This window comes from Oncorhynchus kisutch, linkage group LG29, assembly GCF_002021735.2.
Source record: "Oncorhynchus kisutch isolate 150728-3 linkage group LG29, Okis_V2, whole genome shotgun sequence".
Classification (NCBI taxonomy): Eukaryota; Metazoa; Chordata; class Actinopteri; order Salmoniformes; family Salmonidae; genus Oncorhynchus; species Oncorhynchus kisutch.
Genome location: NC_034202.2, coordinates 20349756 through 20368112, shown reverse-complemented (window position 1 = coordinate 20368112; position 18357 = coordinate 20349756). Strand labels below are relative to the sequence as shown.

At 41.5% G+C, this 18357-nt stretch overlaps 1 long non-coding RNA gene across 1 annotated transcript; it reads left to right on the top strand.

Moving 5' to 3' along the window:
• Positions 1-12358: 12358 nt before the first annotated feature.
• Positions 12359-17841, top strand: LOC109873752 (uncharacterized). The gene is made up of 3 exons (XR_002252625.2): positions 12359-12479; positions 17208-17490; positions 17602-17841. It is a non-coding gene; the product is annotated as an uncharacterized LOC109873752 (long non-coding RNA).
• The last annotated feature ends 516 nt before the right edge of the window (positions 17842-18357 follow it).

The window sequence follows — 18357 nt, the reverse complement described above, 5'->3', positions numbered from 1 at the left end:
GTGGAGTTCTGAATTGGAATCTTTGCCACTTTCGAGGTTCCACAGGGTACATCCACGAGGCATGGAAACAGCTCCAAACCGTCTGGGCAATGGCTATCCATGGCTGGCTCGAACATCGTTGTTCTTCCCTCTGGCCAGGCTCTGATTCAAAGTTTCACCTCAGCTATTTGATCTGTAGGAATGGTAAGTTCTTTCTTTCCCACTTTTACCAAGCAGCTCAGTGACATTTCTTTATGGGTCATCACTTTAATGGTAGAGACCATGGTTTCAACAGCTTTTTCTTTTACATTTATCACCTCACTCAGCAGTGCACTGAGATTGACACCATCAGTCAGTTCACTGTTTTCTCTGATGAGTTCCTCTATGACATTAAAGCCTAGTATTGGACAGTCTTTACAGCTCTGACTGACTAGCATAGGCACATGCATGGCCATTTTCCCATGTTTACTACTCAGAATCTCCAGGGATACTTCAGTCCATCCATCAAAGGGGACAGTTGTGCCGTTTGTTGCAGTCACGTGGAGCTGGCCCTCAGTTAACAATGTCTCAAGTGGTTGGATCTCAACACTTGGCAAAGCGTTCTCTACCCAGGCCCTCCCTACAATGCTAAGCTGTGCCCCATTGTCTAACAACATCTGAACTTTGTCTCCATTACATAGGCATGAGACCATACATCTATTGCCAATAAGCTGTGCGATGCGTTTCACCTTGGGTGTCTTATGATAAATGTGTGTTGATGTTCCTGTGTGTGGTATCTGGTTCTCTGTCTTCACACAGTGGATTTGGAGTAGGGACATTTTTTTTGCAGCGGTCACTGTCTGTCCCTTGCCAGCGACCTGGACCCATTTCCTGACGTCTGTCTCATTAGGCAGCCGACAGCTCTGTGTCCTTCTTGTCCACAATGGAAGCGGTGAGGGCAGCTTTCAATTCCCTGCAGGACACAGTCTTGAAATTTACCCTTAGTGTGGGCCCTGTCTGTCATCGTTGCTCTGGATGTTGGTGAAGAAGCACATCTCGGTGCCTCTCTTGTCGGTGCTCTGGAGGATAGGTGATGGGCATATCCCTGGGCCGCACCTATTATCTGACCTCCGGCGGGTGGGGGATGTGTGTACACCTGGGCCTCACCTGTGCAATTGGCCTTCACTTCACCATCAACCTGCGTGAGGGAAGACTGGTCACAATATTAACTGTCCCTTTGTTGCCTTGCTGAGTTGACATTTACTGGGCTGTGACTAGCACTGTGACTGTACGTTTCTGTGTATCTGCTTGCTCACTGGCTGATTGTGTTATCTGCTTGAGGATGAAGTCGTCAGTCACACTACAGAGGTATATTCCTTGAGGTTATCTCTGATTTTAGAGTATTTTTCACTGAACCTGTACCAGGAACACACCCTGTACCATATTCTTGCCATAGTCAAACTCATCACCACTCTGCTCTGATGCGAACAGTACCCGCTGCTTGAGCCCCATTAACCCCTATTGAAACTGCTGAGGGGTTTCCCTGTCCTGCTGTATAGCGTTACTCAGCTCCTAAAAGAGCTCTGTGCTACTTTTATCTCTCAGATGAGACCCAAAGAAGCGTTTCAGCTCAGCTACAGTAAGACCCTGTTTGTCAACATGTCCCTGAAAGCACCTGGCTTGATTACTTTTAGTACATTTCTGACGACCTCTGACTCAGCATACTCCTCTGAGACCCTCATATGTTTGTTTACATATACTGCTGTAAGTAAAATCAAAAACAAAATCAGAATCAAAGATTTGGCCATCATGTATCTTAAATGATCTACGGGGAAACAGTTCTGCTACATCAGGAACCCTCATCAACCCAGATACCTGTTCTGCAGAAAGGGGTGCTGCATGTGCTGACCCATTGCTTACAGTGTCATTGGTTGTTGATGTGTTGTGGGTCTCTGTCAGTGTAGTGTCATTGTCTGTGACTGATAATAGTTCATCAAGTTCATCACGCAGGTGAAGTAGGCAGGACAAGCCCTCGTCCTCTTGATGTACTCAAACAGTTGTGGTTAGTTGGACTCAGATGCCTCTGGAATGTCTATTTCGCTCTCGTTGTCTAGTGCCACTGCTATTCTGTGCAGCTGTCTTCCATTCATTGATGATCTATGTTTCTGAAGATCCCAAATAATCTTGTGACGCGTCACCATCATTAGTGGATACTGGGATGTCTCAATCCGCTCTCTGGTGACTCTCGAAGTCGTCCCTGTAGCCTCAGCTCTCTGGATAACTCTCACAGCGTTTTCCGCAGCTCTGATGTCCGTATCACCCAGTTGTACGATCAGCAATTCAACAGATGGTGGCACTATCCCGGACGAGACCCTAAAATGTTACAGGCCTCAGTCTGTACCTGAGGTGGCTTATAATAGTAAAAAGAACGAACACAAGTTTATATCTGCAAACTTGCTGTTTCTCCTACTCCCACAGAGCAATATCTATTGGCCTGATGGACTACTAATGCTAAAGCATGTAAAATATACAATTTAGATGAATTATGACAAATACATAAACAAGAGGTTTTAAAACATATATATAATAAAGTGGTGTCGGTTTTAGTGACTTTGTTTTCAATCCATTATATTTGCGACCAATAATCTTTGATTTGGTCCCAGATCTGTTTGTGCTTTCTTGCCATCTCCTATGGGCATAATAATGACCACATGAGTTGACACGACAGAACAAACAGACCTGGGACCCTAGGCCAACAGACCTGGGACCATAGGCCAACAGACCTGGGACCATAGGCCAACAGACCTGGGACCATAGGCCAACACAATGCCAAAGCAAGGTGAGGGCACACAGCCAAGCCAGTGACTATTTAAATGTCAGGAAACATATTTGATCGATTTAAAAGTTATTTGCCCAGAAAATGTCAAAAGCTAGAAAAAAAGTGCAGATATAAAATGACTATCCAAGCAGTGACACATTCCAGGCATACCCCAGGATCATATTTTGAGCTTCTCACATGCTGGCACGTTGTCACTGTGGTTCTTTTTTACATAAATGGCCAAAGCTAAATCCTCAAACAACCATTCATACACTCTTGGAACGTAAAAATAGAATGTGCTATTTACTTGACACCCAGCGTCATAACACGTTATGTCATAATATGTCATGACACATACATTTACATCTGTCGTGACATACACTACCGTTCAAAAGTTTGGGGTCACTTAGAAATGTTCTTGTTTTTGAAATAAATTATTATTTAATAGACAAAAAAAATTGGCTTTTATTTCAAAAACAATTACATTTGTAATGGTTCTCTTCATCTGAAGGAGAGGCGGACCAAAGCGCAGCGTGGTGGTTATTCATATTCTTTAATTGATAAAGAAACTACACATGAGATCACTAACAAAAACAAGAAACGTGTGAAACCCTCAACAGCCCTATCTGGTGCAAAACACAAAGACAGGAACAATCACCCACAAACACACAGTGACACCCAGGCTACCTAAGTATGATTCTCAATCAGAGACAACTAATGACACCTGCCTCTGATTGAGAACCATACTTGGCCGAAACATAGAAAACCCCAAATCATAGAAAATCAAACATGACTACCCACCCAACTCACGCCCTGACCATACTAACTAAATACAAAACACAGGAAATAAAGGTCAGAACGTGACAGTTTGACTGAATGCTGGTCAATAGAACCTAATCATCCTATTCACTCATCCATTTTATTTCTTCTGCTTCGTTTGTTTGGAAGACTGAGCTTCGGGTGGTAAAAGGTTCACTCGCTCTGATGACGCAAGTGGTCATGCTGTTTTCATCCCATTTTCATGGCACTCATGCTTCCCTATCTCCCAGCAGACAGAGGAGGCCTGATGCCAGCACTAGCCCAAAAATAGACACCGTGAGGAGTGGAGAGAGAAGGCGAAAGTGAGGGAAAGCGATTCCATCCATCTGAGAAAGCTTTGAGTTTTGGCCACTGCTGTAAATGGATTAGAAAGTGCTTGCTGCCCAGTGCCCGGGTTCATCCAACACCTCACTGCCTGCCTGGTCTGAGATAACTCACTTTGTGGCGTTTTTCCAAAAGCCTCTCTGGCCATGTAAAAGACAGGGTGGCCATTTAGTAATCATCGAATGCCGGTTTCATATTCTGATGCAATGACACATTTCCCTTCCCTCAGGCCCCCCACCGATTACATTGATTGATTCTGACTGTTTTGGATGAAGTGGCCAGGCCAGCTGGTCTAGGACTACTGCACTTTTATAATAGTCTACCCTCACCTCCACATATCCGATCATGGTAGATATTTTTATGTCTACTTCCTTTTTATCTCCATGTTCCCCCTGAAGTAATATTTCCTATTTTCTTTTTGTTTAAGTAAAGCCATTTAGCCTTGTTTTCTCATGGTGTAACAATTGTCATCGTCCAAGGAGCAAGCCATATCTCATGTTTTTAATAACATCTTTTCCCATTGAAAAGGGCACCAACAGGTTATTAAGGTGTCTACATCAAAGATTTTTCAGGAGGGAAGGAAAAATATGGATACGGGCCAACTCCTGACACTTTCATAAACCATATTGCATGTGTGTCTGACTTAAAGACACACAACAATTCCTCCATACAAAATCTTTCCATATCCTTGATATCTTTCGGTCTGCGCTTATGGACTGCCATCTTCAATTAAAGACATTGGTTTTCAATGGGGTTCACGTCCGGAGACTGAGGTTAATTTTGTGGTCAATTGACCATTTCTTTGTGGATTTGGATGTGTGCTTGGGGATAATGGCTTGCTGGAAGATCCACTTGCGGCTTAGGTACAGCCTCCTGGCAGAGGCAACCAGGTTTTTGGCTAAAATGTCACGGTACTTGGTAGAGTTCATGATGCTGTTGACCTTAACAAGGGCCCCAGGACATGTAAAAGCAAAACAGCCCAATAACATCAAAGATCCACTACCAATGCTCCCTCTAAGCTTCACCGTGGACCGGCAGTCCTGGTGCAGTAGAAATACCATGTTGCGCAGAATAAATGCCATGCTGTGCATAGACTCAAGAGATTGAACTTCACTGAGTTCGCCCCTTTAGTTTGCACTATATAGATCAATGTTTTTCTGTGATCAAATCAACATTATATCAGCTTCCTTTTAATTCAACATACCAAAACAAATCTAACTTTGCAAGTTGGAGTCTGTGATTTTGTTGTAAGCCGAGCCAAAGTGCAATGGAGTAGAATTATTTTGGCAGGGGTAGCCCACAAGCGGTCTTTCAAGTGAATCAACTTTTCAGATCAGATCAGCTTGTGTGTACATTTGTTGATGTTTGTTGGAAGTTAGCCAGTTATTAGCCCAGTTATAGATAAGTGTACGTCAGCAATGGGGAGTTACTGCTTACTAAAAGGTCACAAAACATTTAGGTTACATTTCAAACTCTCTTTGAAAAGCGTATGTCTTAATTAAAGGGGCAGTGTTGTATTTTGAGACAGGCTTGAATTTGCAAGTAAGCCAATATGCAGAGTCTAATTCACTGTATGGTAATAATAATACATTTAATTTTGTAAAGTGATTTCTTGCATTATACAACACAATACAATGCCATTTACATTCACATATTTGGCCCATACAGTTACAGACCAAGTAAAAAATAATGAATTTATGTCAAGCCCTTCATAATATAAAAACCACTCAGGCAATGTATGTCTGCATTGAACACCACAGAGGCTATAGTGTAGGCTATATCATAAAATAAAATAAATCCTGTCAATGGGAAGAGGTTAAGGGATTTGCTCCATTGGTTTTGTTGGTAAGCCTACATTTTGCTCAAATAACCACAATAGCCTATTGGCTACTGTCTAAAACTGTAAGGGTACAGCCTCAGTGTACCCTGTAAATTTGCACAAAATTCTCACAATGTTAAAGTTTCCATTCATAAGACCTAAAATTTGCTCAGTGACCCAAAACATTAGGGGGAACATTGTCCACCACCATATTTTACAGTAGGTTTGAGGTTATTTTCTACATGTATCCTTCTTTTGACATAATCCCAACGCTGGTGTGCGATACTTCTCTGTGTATCCCACAATGCTTTTCCATGTGCGCATGCATGGAGAAGCAGCACAGTTGGATAAGGGAAACCGCTGGAGTCACACAGAATGGAATATAATATATTTGTGTGAATTGTTAGATACTACTGCACTGTAGGAGCTAGGAACACAAGCATACATCCACAATAACATCTACTAAATATGTGTATGTGACCCAAAAAAATGGATTTGATAACATTTCTGATGAAGTTAGGAATAACACCATTTTGTGTGTAAAATGACATACAGTACCAGTCAAAAGTTTGTAAACACCTACTCATTCCAGGGTTTTTCTTTTTTTTCTACATTGTAGAATAATAGTGAAGACAACAAAACTATTAAATAACACATATGGAATCATGTAGTAACCAAAAAAGTGTTCAACAAATCAAAATATATTTTAGATTTTAGATTCTTCAAAGTACCACCATTTGCCTTGATGACAACTTTGCACACTCTTGGCATTCTCTCAACCAGCTTCATGAGGTAGTCACCTGGAATGCATTTCAATTAACAGGTGTGCCTTGTTAAAAATGTATTTGGGGAATGTCTTTCCTTCTTAATGCTTTTGAGCCAATCAGTTGTGTTGTGATAGGGTAGGGGTGGTATACAGAAGATAGCCCTATTTGGTAAAAGACAATCCATCATTACTTTAAGACATGAAGGTCAGTCAATCTGGAAAAATACAAGAACTTTGGGAGTTTCTTTAAGTGCAGTCGCAAAAACCATCAAGCGCTATAATGAAACTGTCTCTCATGAGGACTGCCACAGGAAAGGAAGACCCAGAGTTACCTCTGCTGCAGAGAATACGTTAATTAGAGTTAACTGCACCTCAGATTGCAGCCCAAATAAATGCTTCACAGAGTTCAAGTAACAGACACATCTCAACATCAACTGTTCAGGGGAGACTGGGTGAATCAGGCATTCACGGTCGAATTGCTGCAAAGAAACAACTACTAAAGGACACCAATAAGAGAAAGAGACTTGCTTGGGCCAAAAAAACACAAGCAATGGACAACTACTAAAGGACACCAATAAGAGAAAGAGACTTGCATGGGCCAAAGACCGTTGGAAATCTGTCCTTTAGTTTGATGATTCCAAATGTGAGATTTTTGGTTCCAACCGCCGTGTCTTTGAGCTGCAGAGTATGTGAACGGATGATCTCCGCTTGTGTGGTTCCCACCATGAAGCATGGAGGAGGAGGTGCGATGTTTTAGGTGTGCTTTGTTGGTGACAATGTCAGTGATTTATTTAGAATCCAAGGCACACTTAATCAGCATGGCTACAACAGCATTCAGCAGCGATACGCCATCCCACCTGGTTTGCACTTATTGGGACTATCATTAGTTTTTCAACAGGACAATGACCCAATACACCTCCAGGCTGTGTAAGTGCTATTTGACCAAAAAAGAGAGTGACTGCATCAGATGACCTGGCCTCCACAATCTCGCGACCTCAACCCAATTTAGATAGTTTGGGATGAGTTGGACAGTGAATGTAGACATGTAGAAAATAGTACAAATAAAGAAAATCCCTTCAATGAGTACGTGTGTCCGAAATTTTGACTGGTACTATATGTTGGTGTTTTTGGAACCCTTGTTCGTGTTTTTCTATGCCCCTACAACTGCTGAACGAGCATGAGGAAGTATATCGCTGTTAGGGTAAGTTTCTCAAAAACAAGTGAGATCACACTGGGCACTTCTATATCATGCCATTTACATCCTTTAAGATGTCATTGATTATTTGGCCAGTGGGGATCAGAGATGAAGCTAGATGACTGCTGTGTGGACCTCAAGAGACTCCTTCAGCTCCCCTTAGCTCTGCATTGGCATCTGGATCCGGTCCACACACCTCTTTGAGTGCTAATGATACTTTCTGGGCTAGATTACTCCTTTAATTAGGCATGTTCAACCCTCATTAGTCACTTTAATGGCTCTTTTTGGACACATGGTCCAGTAGCCATACGACAACAACAGAGGATTATGACTGTTGAATGCTTAAATGATCATAATTCAAGGACAACATCAGCCCCAACCAATCGAAAATCCTGACTATTGCCTATGTTTGACTGAATGCTTGTCAATGGAACCTAATCATCCTATTCAATCATCCATTTCTTTCTTCTGTTTTGTCTGTTTGGGTTGTAAAGGTTCAGTCCTTGTGATGACGCAAGTGGTCATGCTGTTTTAATCCCATTTCCATGGACCTCTTGCTTCCCTATCTCCCAGCAGACAGAGGAGCCCTGATGCCAGCAGCAGCCCCAAATAGACACGGTGAGGAGTGGAGAGAGAAAGGGAAAGTGAGGGAAAGCGATTCCATCCATCTGAGAAAGCCCTGAGTTTTTGGCATCAAATGTAAATGGATTAGAAAGTGCTTGCTGCCCTGTGCACGGGTTCATCCAACACCTCCCTGCCTGCCAGGTCTGACACTTTTCCAGAAGCCTCTATGGACACGTGAAAGACAAGGTGGACATTTCGCAATCTTCGACTGCCGCGACACATTCTGATGTAATGACACATTTCCCGTACCTCAGGACCCCCACCAATTACATTGATTGATTCTGAATGAAGTGGCCAGGCCAGCACTTTTATAACAGTCTACCCTCATCACAACGTACCCAATCATGGTAGATCGTTTTATGTCTACTTCCTTTTTATCTCCAGGTTTTGGTAAAAGCTAAGGGATGGCCCTTATAGAAATGTAACCACTCTCAAATTCATAGACAGAGCTATGAATTCCACTTCAAATCGTACAGTATGTTATGAATTTGTAAGTGCTTAAAATCCTAATCTCTTTAAACTGACTACATAATAGACTTTTCTGGAGGGAAGGAAAAATATGGGTATGGGCCAAATCCTGCCACTTGCATAAACCATATTACTTGTGTGTCTGGTTTAAAGACACATATGGCAGCATATTTTTCATACGTGTGATTGCATAATGGTGATTTAGGGATTTGCATGCCATGTTATATTTCCACATGAAGCCAATGCTGGAATTGTGTGAGTTGCACATCCACTTTCTTATGGTAGCCGCCATCCTAAATACAGTAATAATGTCTTAAAAAGTAAAGTTCATGTTTGGACATTGAGTGGATATGGATGATTTCTTCACTTGCCCTTCAATAGTTTTTTTGCCATTTAAAACTTCTGGGTGACAGGGGGCAGTATTTTCACGTCGGGATGAAATGCATGCCCAAATTCAACTGCCTGCTACTGATCCCCAGAAGATAAGATATGCATATTATTAGTAGATTTGGATGGAAAACACTCTGAAGGTTCTAAAACTGTTTGAATCATGTCTGTGAGTATAACATTACTTATTTAGCAGGCGAAACCCCGAGGTTTTGAAAAGAGATCACTCTCTTTTCAATAGTTTTTCATTGGGAATCCAGATTTCTAAGGGACCATCTTGCAGTTCCTATCGCTTCCACTGGATGTCAACAGTCTTTAGAAATTAGTTGAGGTTTTTCTTTTGTGTAATGAAGAAGTACGGCCATCTTGAACGAGAGTAACTTGAAGTGTACTGTTCGATAGAGGCGCGTGACCAGAAAGCTAGCTACAGTTTTTTTATTGATTATTTACGTTAAAAATACCCAAAGTTGTATTACAAAAGTAGTTTGAAATGTTTTGGCAAAGTTTACAGGTAACTTTTGAGATATTTCATAGTCACGTTGCGCAAGTTGGAACCGGTGTTTTTCTGGATCAAACATGCCAAATAAATGTACATTTTGGATATATATCGACGGAAATAATTGAACAAAAGGACCATTTGTGATGTTTATGGGACATATTGGAGTGCCAACAAAAGAAGCTCGTCAAAGGTAAGGCATGGGTTATATTTTTATATCTGTGTTTTGTGTCGCGCCTGCAGGGTTGAAATATGCTTCTCACTCTTTGTTTACTATGGTGCTATCCTCAGATAATAGCATCCTTTGCTTTCGCCGAAAATCCTTTTTTTTATCTGACATGTTGGCTGGATTCACAACAAGTGTAGCTTTAATTTGCTATCTTGCATGTGTGATTTCACAAAAGTTTGATTTTTCTAGTATTTTATTTGATTTTGGTGCTCTGCATTTTCACTGGCTTTTGGTCATCCCAGAGAGGTTATTAATGATAGTACGTTATGTGAGGTAAGCTTATAATTTTATCAGAAATTAGCAATTTTCTATTCAAGTCCTTTCAAGATGTTGATTTCTTTCAAGGTGAAACCTAATCCAGGTGCATCAGAAAGTGCACCAAGCCAAAAGTACATTACCTAAGAGGTGGATAAGATTCATTGGAAACACAGTCTGACGTTTTGGATAGCAACATCAAAGATACATCAGTGATATCAACACTGTTAAGTCAATTCAGATTCTCCTTTTTACACTTACTTTCATTATATCATTAGATGTACAACAACAACAGAGTATGAATGTAAAACCTTTTTGAAGTGATTGTTTAAAAAGTCTACACACTAGCACTTCCTTTGCTGTTCTATCTGATCAATACCACAAATGTTACCTAATAGACGCGTTCATCATCCTCCTCCTCTCTTTTCCTGTCTTTCGGTATCCAAAAAGCAATCACGCTTGATTATTTTCAGCATAATCATTTTGCAAAGGGAGTTCAGACAATGCAGTAGTGACTGCAGGCTGATAAGATGCAACTTGTTGCTGAGCCCAGTCCCCTGCTTACCAAACAACATCCCTCTGAGTGTCAAATGACTGGTATGTGCACTACATTATTATTTTCCACATCTTGAGATGTAATGCAATTTGATCACACTAAAGAGAATGCACAGCGTGTCTCTCTCTCTCTGTATCTCTTCGATCTCTTTTCGGTTGTATTTGAAACTTATCTTGCTACAGATACATGTACAATGGCTTGTTGAGCATTGAAAAAACATTCAGTTCTTTATTTTTTCTCTTTGATTAATTGTCTCTTTGTCTCTCTCTCTCTCTCTCTCTCTCTCGAATGAACTAAAGGGATTAAACAAAAGAAACATTAGTGAACATTACACACTACAATAATATAGACATTTCAAATGTTATATTATTGACTATGTACACTGTTGTAACAATGTCCAAGTAGTTGAAGTATGAAAGGGAAAATAAATAAACAGATAAATATAGGTTGTATTTACAATTTTGTTTGTGCTCCACTGGTTGCCCTTTCTCATGGCAATAGGCCACAAATCTTGCTATGCACACCGCAGTATTTCGCATAACAAATTTGGGAGGTTATCAATGTTTGATTTGTTTTCAAATTCTTTGTGGGTCTGTGTGATCTGTGGGAAATATGTGTCTCTAATGTGGTCATACATTTGGCAGGTTAGGAAGTGTAGATCAGTTTCCAGTTTCCACCTTTCCACCTCATTTTGTGGGCATTCTCTTCCAGGTCTGCCAATGGCAGCCTCCCTCAATAGCAAGGCTATGCTCACTGAGTGCATAGTCAAGGATTTTCTTAATTTTGGGTCAGTCACAGTGGTCAAATATTCTGCCACGGTGTACTCTCTGTTTAGAACCAGTTTGGTTGGGTCTAAATGTGTTTCTGTCCTAGGGCTCTGTGGGGTCTGTTTGTGAACAGAGCCCCAGATCCGGCTGGCTGAGGAGACTCTTGTCTAGGTTAATCTCTCTGAAGTTGAGGGCTTTGTGGTGGAATGTGTGGGCATTGCTTCCTTTTAGGTGGTTGTAGAATTTAAATGCTCTAGTAATGAACACGATGGGAGACAGAGAGCTGGTTTCAAGCGCAGGGCTCAGCAGGGGTTTATTGTAAAGGACCACAGGAGGAAGCAGGTAGCTGGGTTCAGGGGCAGGCAGAAGGTCATACACAGGGGTCCAACAAGGCAACAGTACAGGCAGGGAAAAGGCTAGTAACGTCGTCCGGGAGATCAGGCAATAGGTTGATAACAGGAAATCCAATAGGCTAAGGTACAGGCAGGAAATAGGCAAAAGGCGTCGTTAGTAAGGGAGACAAAAAAAATCAACAATAGGAATCTTTAACATGTGGAAAGGGGATTCAACCTTTATTCAACCTTTACTAAAGAATTGTCTAATAGCCGAGCTAGGTGTGACCCCCCCAATTTAAGCTAGGTGTGAACCCCCCCTTCCCAACTTGCAACGAATCATTTGTATCTATCTTTCCACACAGTTAATGTTCTGACAAAAAAGTATATATATATTGTGACCACCGTCCCAATCTGTCTGCCGAATTCTTTCTCTTTGCTCTTGTTTTCCTTAATAGGTTGTCGGTGGGTGGAGCCGGGAGGGTCGTCAGAGAAATGGGACACACCTGGGCTCTGGTGTGTCCCAGGATAAATGCACCTCTTCCCCATTCATTTACTTTAGTTAGTAAATATATTTTGTTATTCCGTATCTCCACGTTGTCTCCTTTTTTTGTTATGAACTTTGATCCTGTTCGTGACAAGTGGGGGCTCGTCCGGGATCATACGGTTGGTTCCTAGACATTTTGGCGTATAGCACTTTGTTGCATTACGAAGGACTAATACTAGTGTTGTTGGGCTTACTAGTACGTGTGTTGTGTTTGGGAGAAAAGTTAATGTTAATGTTTGAGAACTCTGTAGGTGCTTTGTTTTGCATCTTTTGTTACAGCTTGTTTGAGTTGTAATGTTTGGTTCCCAGTATTAGTTGCCTTCGTTTGTTTGGTAAACTTGCCACAGCGGTGGTTGGTTGGTTGTGTGCTGCGTTGGAGAGAGTGTATTGGTTAGTTTCAGGCCCCTGCCCAGGCTGGAGACTCTTGCTCTACTCGCTGTTGGGACATTGGTCCGAGGAGGTGAGTACAATTGGCTGTGTACCTCAGTGGGCAGGGTAGTGACGCTATAGCCTTTCTTTATCCCCTGTTAGGCTTAGCAACGTGTTTCACTTTGGAATACGTTGGGCATGGTTATTTTGTTTGTTATTTCTGTTTGGTGTCTGTGGACTGAGCAGATGTCTCGGGGGCACATCTGTTGCTTGGGGGAATCTGCCAGCGTGCTGGGTGGTTTATTTCCTTGCCAGCAGGCTACAGTGCGTAAATACCCACTGCAAATCTGCACGAAGCCTAGGGTTGAGTAACTGTAGGTTTTGGGGAAGCTCCATATATATCTCAGCTTTCTTCTGTGGTGCCAGTGTGATTGTCACTTCTCTTGTGGTCTGGTGTGTTCAGCAGAGGGAAAGAGCTAGATGTATATATTTTTTGCATTTACTTCGGACTATGGCGTCTAATGTAGACGAGTTTATTCGCTTTCCATCAGAAGAACTGTTAAAATGATGTACTAAAGTCAGCTGTTGAAGATTGCTAAACACTACAAGGTTGAAATTAGATTGATATTGAAGGCCAATCTGTTGAATGGTATTCTTGTAGTTACAACTGGGGCAGCATCTTCTGAGGACTCGCCGTCTCCCCGTAACATTACAATGGCCGCTCCATCTGTTAGTCCTAGTAGTCTTCTTTTTGAACAGTAGAAAGAACTGCTTCTGTTACAGCTAAAACATGATCGTGAGAAGCTAGAGCACGGCCGTGAGAAGCTAGAGCACGGCCGTGAGAAGCTAGAGCACGGCCGTGAGAAGCTAGAGCACGGCCGTGAGAAGCTAGAGCACGGCCGTGAGAAGCTAGAGCACGGCCGTGGGAAGCTAGAGCATGATCGTATATGAAAAGGAATTGGAATTTAAACAGGATATGGAGCATGCTAAAATCAAGCTGCAACAAGAGCGGCTATACCTGGTTAGGGAAGGAAAGCTCTCAGGGGAGAGTTTGCTCTGGGAAGGTGACCCAGATTTACCTAGGGGTCATTCCTCTTTTTGTCGTACCCAGGACACATTTGATATTGTTGGGAACTTACGGGTGTTGCCAAAATGTAATGAAGGACCCTGAGATATTCTTTTCATTGTTTGAGCGTGTTGCTGATGCTAGGAGTTGGTCTGATTCTGACCGCACTTTAATGTTGCAGTGTGTTCACTGGTAAAGAGCAGGAAGCATTTCAGCTCTTAGTGTAGCTGACAGTGTCCGTTATAACAAGGTTAAAATGGCTGTGATTTACGAATTGGTCCCTGAGGCTTACCGCCAACGATTTAGAACTTTAAAAAGAGATAATAAACAGACTCATATTGAGTTTGCGCAAGAGTTATCTTCACAGTTTAATCACTGGTGTTCTGCCTGTGCAGTTATGACTTTCCAAGGGCTGTGTGATCTGATTATGCTAGAGCAATTTAAGAACACAATCCCTGATCAAAAAGCCACGTACATTAACGAACGAAAAGTAAAGACTGGCGCCGAAGCTGCAGTTTTGGCGGACAAGTATGTCTTGACTCCCAAAAGTGTCTTTGCAGAGTCCCATATTAGGAGTGACTGGGGGCGTTCGGAGAGATTTGGGCCTCACTCACCGAGATACTTTGGTCCATGGCAGAGTTTCATTCAACTAGGTTTGAGCCTGACTCCCGTGGTAATGCTGACTTTGGTCAAGAGTGTCACTACTGTCAAGGTTCGGGTCATTGGAAAAACGAATGTCCGGTTCTCAGGGATAGGGTTAAATTCAGTACGTGCGCTTACGTTAAATCTAAGCCTACGGCGATAGCTGCACCTGTTCCACATCAGTTCACTCCTGACACATTGTCTCATTTTCAGGGGCATGTGAAAGTCCATATTGACCCAGACTATTTACCTTTCATTACAGAGGGTTTTGTGTCTGTTCGGAAGTAAGGACCTAGTGCCAGTGAAGATCCTGAGAGGCACAGGTGCCTCTGAATCGTTTGTGTTGGAGTCTGTGTTACCCATCTCTGCTGAGACTGATTCGGAGAATAGTTTTCTAATTATATAAAGTAGCCATGGCTCCCGAGTTGCGCAGTGGTCTAAGGCACTGCATCTCGGCTCAAGAGGCTTTACTACAGTCCCTGGTTCGAATTCCTCCTGTATCACATCCGACCGTGACTGGGAGTGCCATAGGCGGCAACCGCAGAGCAATCAATAGGTGAACAGTGGCTGGTGCTGAAAATATAGTTAACTTGTTATGCAAGTGTTGCACACCAACAGATGAAGAAAACCTATACCAGTCAAGCAATTCATTTCAACAATATTCATTTTAATTTGACTTTACAAACAACAAGAGGGCTTAATTGGAGTCTATTTCTTCAGAGCCTAGACCTATGTAAAATAACTAAACTGGCTGAGGTAGGCTATGAGGCTTGACAGCCTAATAGAAGTAGGATTGTTTTTATTAGGCCTACTTACAATTGCAACTGGTCAAAATGTAGCATCCTACATAAAACAATCATTTCAAGAAAAAAGAGTGTTTTAGTTTGAACATGCAATGTAACTAATAATGAAAAGCGCACATTTGTAATTCCCAAACTCTAAAAGTAATTGGAAAGGTAGATAGAAATTGTGACATTGTGGTTACAATAAAGAATGTAAACAAGGTGTAAACAAGATGCTGTGTTTTCACGACTGTAGCCCATCACGCAAATGTTTCCTATTAGCAGGACAATATACTTTTTATAGCCCGGCTACTGTTGTGAAAACGCCTCAGTTTGCAATGTATTCAATGCTTAAGTACTTTAAAGTGATACATTTCTAATTCAAAACAGTATTTTGTCAACATCTTTATGCTTTTGTTAATAAAATACATAAAAAAATACATTCAAATGCAGATGTTTATATAAACTACATTTGTCACACTTCCACCCAGCTCCACGACCACTGGTAAAATCTTGCTGAGATGATCAATGTATTTGTTGCATTGTTGTATCGTCAATTTCTCTAGCCACAACATCTTTATGGCCTTGACCAGTTCATCTTTGCTTGTCTGCTTGGCAGAGTTACAGATGAATGCTTTCAGTCGATGCCAAACAAATTTGATCGGGTTTAAATTAGGAGACCTAAATGTAGAGATCCCAAAAATATTTTTTGGGGCTTGCCTATAGTATGGGGCTTGCCTGTCTTAGCCACTCGGTAGCTCACCATATAAGATGCTTATAGCCCCTTCTTATTAATGGTATCTGTTGCTTTTATACATGTCTTGCTTCTTGAAAGTCATCCTTATTCTCACTCAAAACTCTTGTGGCTTATTTTTCAAATTGTCATGTTTTATTTCTAAATGTCTGCACATTTGTGAAGGTTTCCCGCGGGAGAGTAACAGTTAATGTGATTGGATGTTCATTATTTGACTAGGCTACCTGTATTTGACATTGTGTTGTTATTTCGCTGAACACTAGATGGTTTAGTTTTATTTTTGCTAGTGAAACAAGGCTACTCAGGTGAGAAAAAAACCTTACCCAAATGTATATTACCGTTGGAAAATATAAATGTACTGTTTGAAATTGTTTAAAAAATTTAAATAATTGAGGGGCACCCCCAACGGCATTGTGTACCCCTGGGGCTTTGGGAATACCTGCCTTAAAGAGATGGATGGGGTTAAAGCTCAGGAGAGTGTGAACGATGATGAATGGGTGTAGATAAAGAAGGGCTCTCCAATAGTAGTACCAAAACATTCAAAGGCCATTTTCTCAAAAGTGAGTTTACAAGTTTATCAACTTTTAAAGTTAAATTACTTTCCCATTGTTCCTCAACTGTAATGTGTGATATGCCATTTTGTAGCTCTGAGTGTTTACTTTTATCCAATGTAAAAAACACAATTTCAAAATTTTGCTACATACAGTAAGACCGAGCTGGTCGGTCACATATGTGTGCACACACACACACACGTAGGGAATTAGACCCGTCATCTCCTTTCAGCCTGTATGTGTAAAAACCACTATCATTCATAATCATAATCTAAACTGAGCTAAAACCACCCCCCTGCTGATGCCAGAGGCAGGTTATAATTTTCCAAACTGAGTTCCAGGCTCTAATATGTTAACATAGAAGAATCCGATTCCACGCTGTAATAGTTCTGGAGCATGAAGATTCCTGTAAATACAGATCTTGGATCCTAACCTGCAGTCATTTAGACCTGTCTGGGTGATTCATTTGTAGTCTTTATCTCTCCTCAAAGTCAGCATCGCAGAATCGCTTCTGTAAATAGTAAAAATATTAGTCATATTTAGTTGTTTTTGATTGCATTTCAAAGATATATTTAAATAATTAACCATGTTTATAATTGTCTAAAACCACCACAGTGATTCAAAACTGTCAAGCAAATCATTTAGTTGGACTGTTGGTTTGGATGTTTTGATTTGAATGCTAGGTTTATGTTGAGTGGAGGAGCCTGAAGCAAGCGCCAAGAGAGGACAACTTAGATGGTAGCAGATGTATGCAGATGCTGGGGAGAACTACAAGGCTACTTTGGACTATTGCCAAAGTGCAGTGAGCTTTCCAGTGTCCCAATGGCTGCCAGCAATCACCCAGGTGGGTGCTGCATGTTGGTGGTGGTTGTGGAGTAGCTGGCTAACTACCGGCTACAGAGACCATTTGCGCTGCGGACAAAAGTCGTCATTACTCCATGTCTGGACATGTCTGATCCGCAGAAGGTTGGTGTAACCTTAATTGGGGAGGACGTGCATGTGGTAATAGCTGGAGCGGACTGGGTGGAACTGTATGGTTTCCATATGTTTGATGCGATTCCATTTACACCGTTCCAGCCTTCCTCCCCTTGGCAGTCTCCCCTTGGCTGATCCTGACCAAAACTCCAGAGGTTTTCAACTGGGTGTGATCGACCATGACGCTCCCTCGATCCTCACAATCACACGATTTCCCATGATTTAAATATTTGTCTATTTAAATTATTAGCTTATTTATTTAGATTGACTGTACACTGCAATTCAGCTCTTAGCTGCCAATTTGTACACCTTAATAAACAATAAAATAAACTAAACCCTCAACAGGACTCCTTCATGTTTGTCGTGCACTCAGGCATGTGTGTTATCTAGTGTGTGGCTACATGCCAAACACAAGCATGCACACACACTGAGAGAGCCTGATTGGTCCTTTAATCCAGACTAGGATTACATCAGATGTGATGTCGGAGGCATTTGAATCACATCAATATCAGATAAGAGATGAGGACTGTCTTTCTCTCAGTAAAGGTCGCACACTTTCACATATAGCGGTGTGGTCACAAATGTTTATGATGTGGCTAATACCAGTATACTTTATACTGACATTTCTGACCCCTTCAATAAAAGTAATTGTGAGCACTTTAATAAGATGTTGATTGATAATATTTCATGGGAAGTATTTTATAATCAGGTTGATGTGGAGTCTGCTTACCAGACTTTTCTCATATCTTTCAATTCTGTATTTCACCCTTAGTTAAACTACGTAAGAGAGCAGCAGAAGGGTTCTGGAAACATTGGTTTAGTGTTATAAAACATTTTTCACAAATCCCTCTCCCCTGA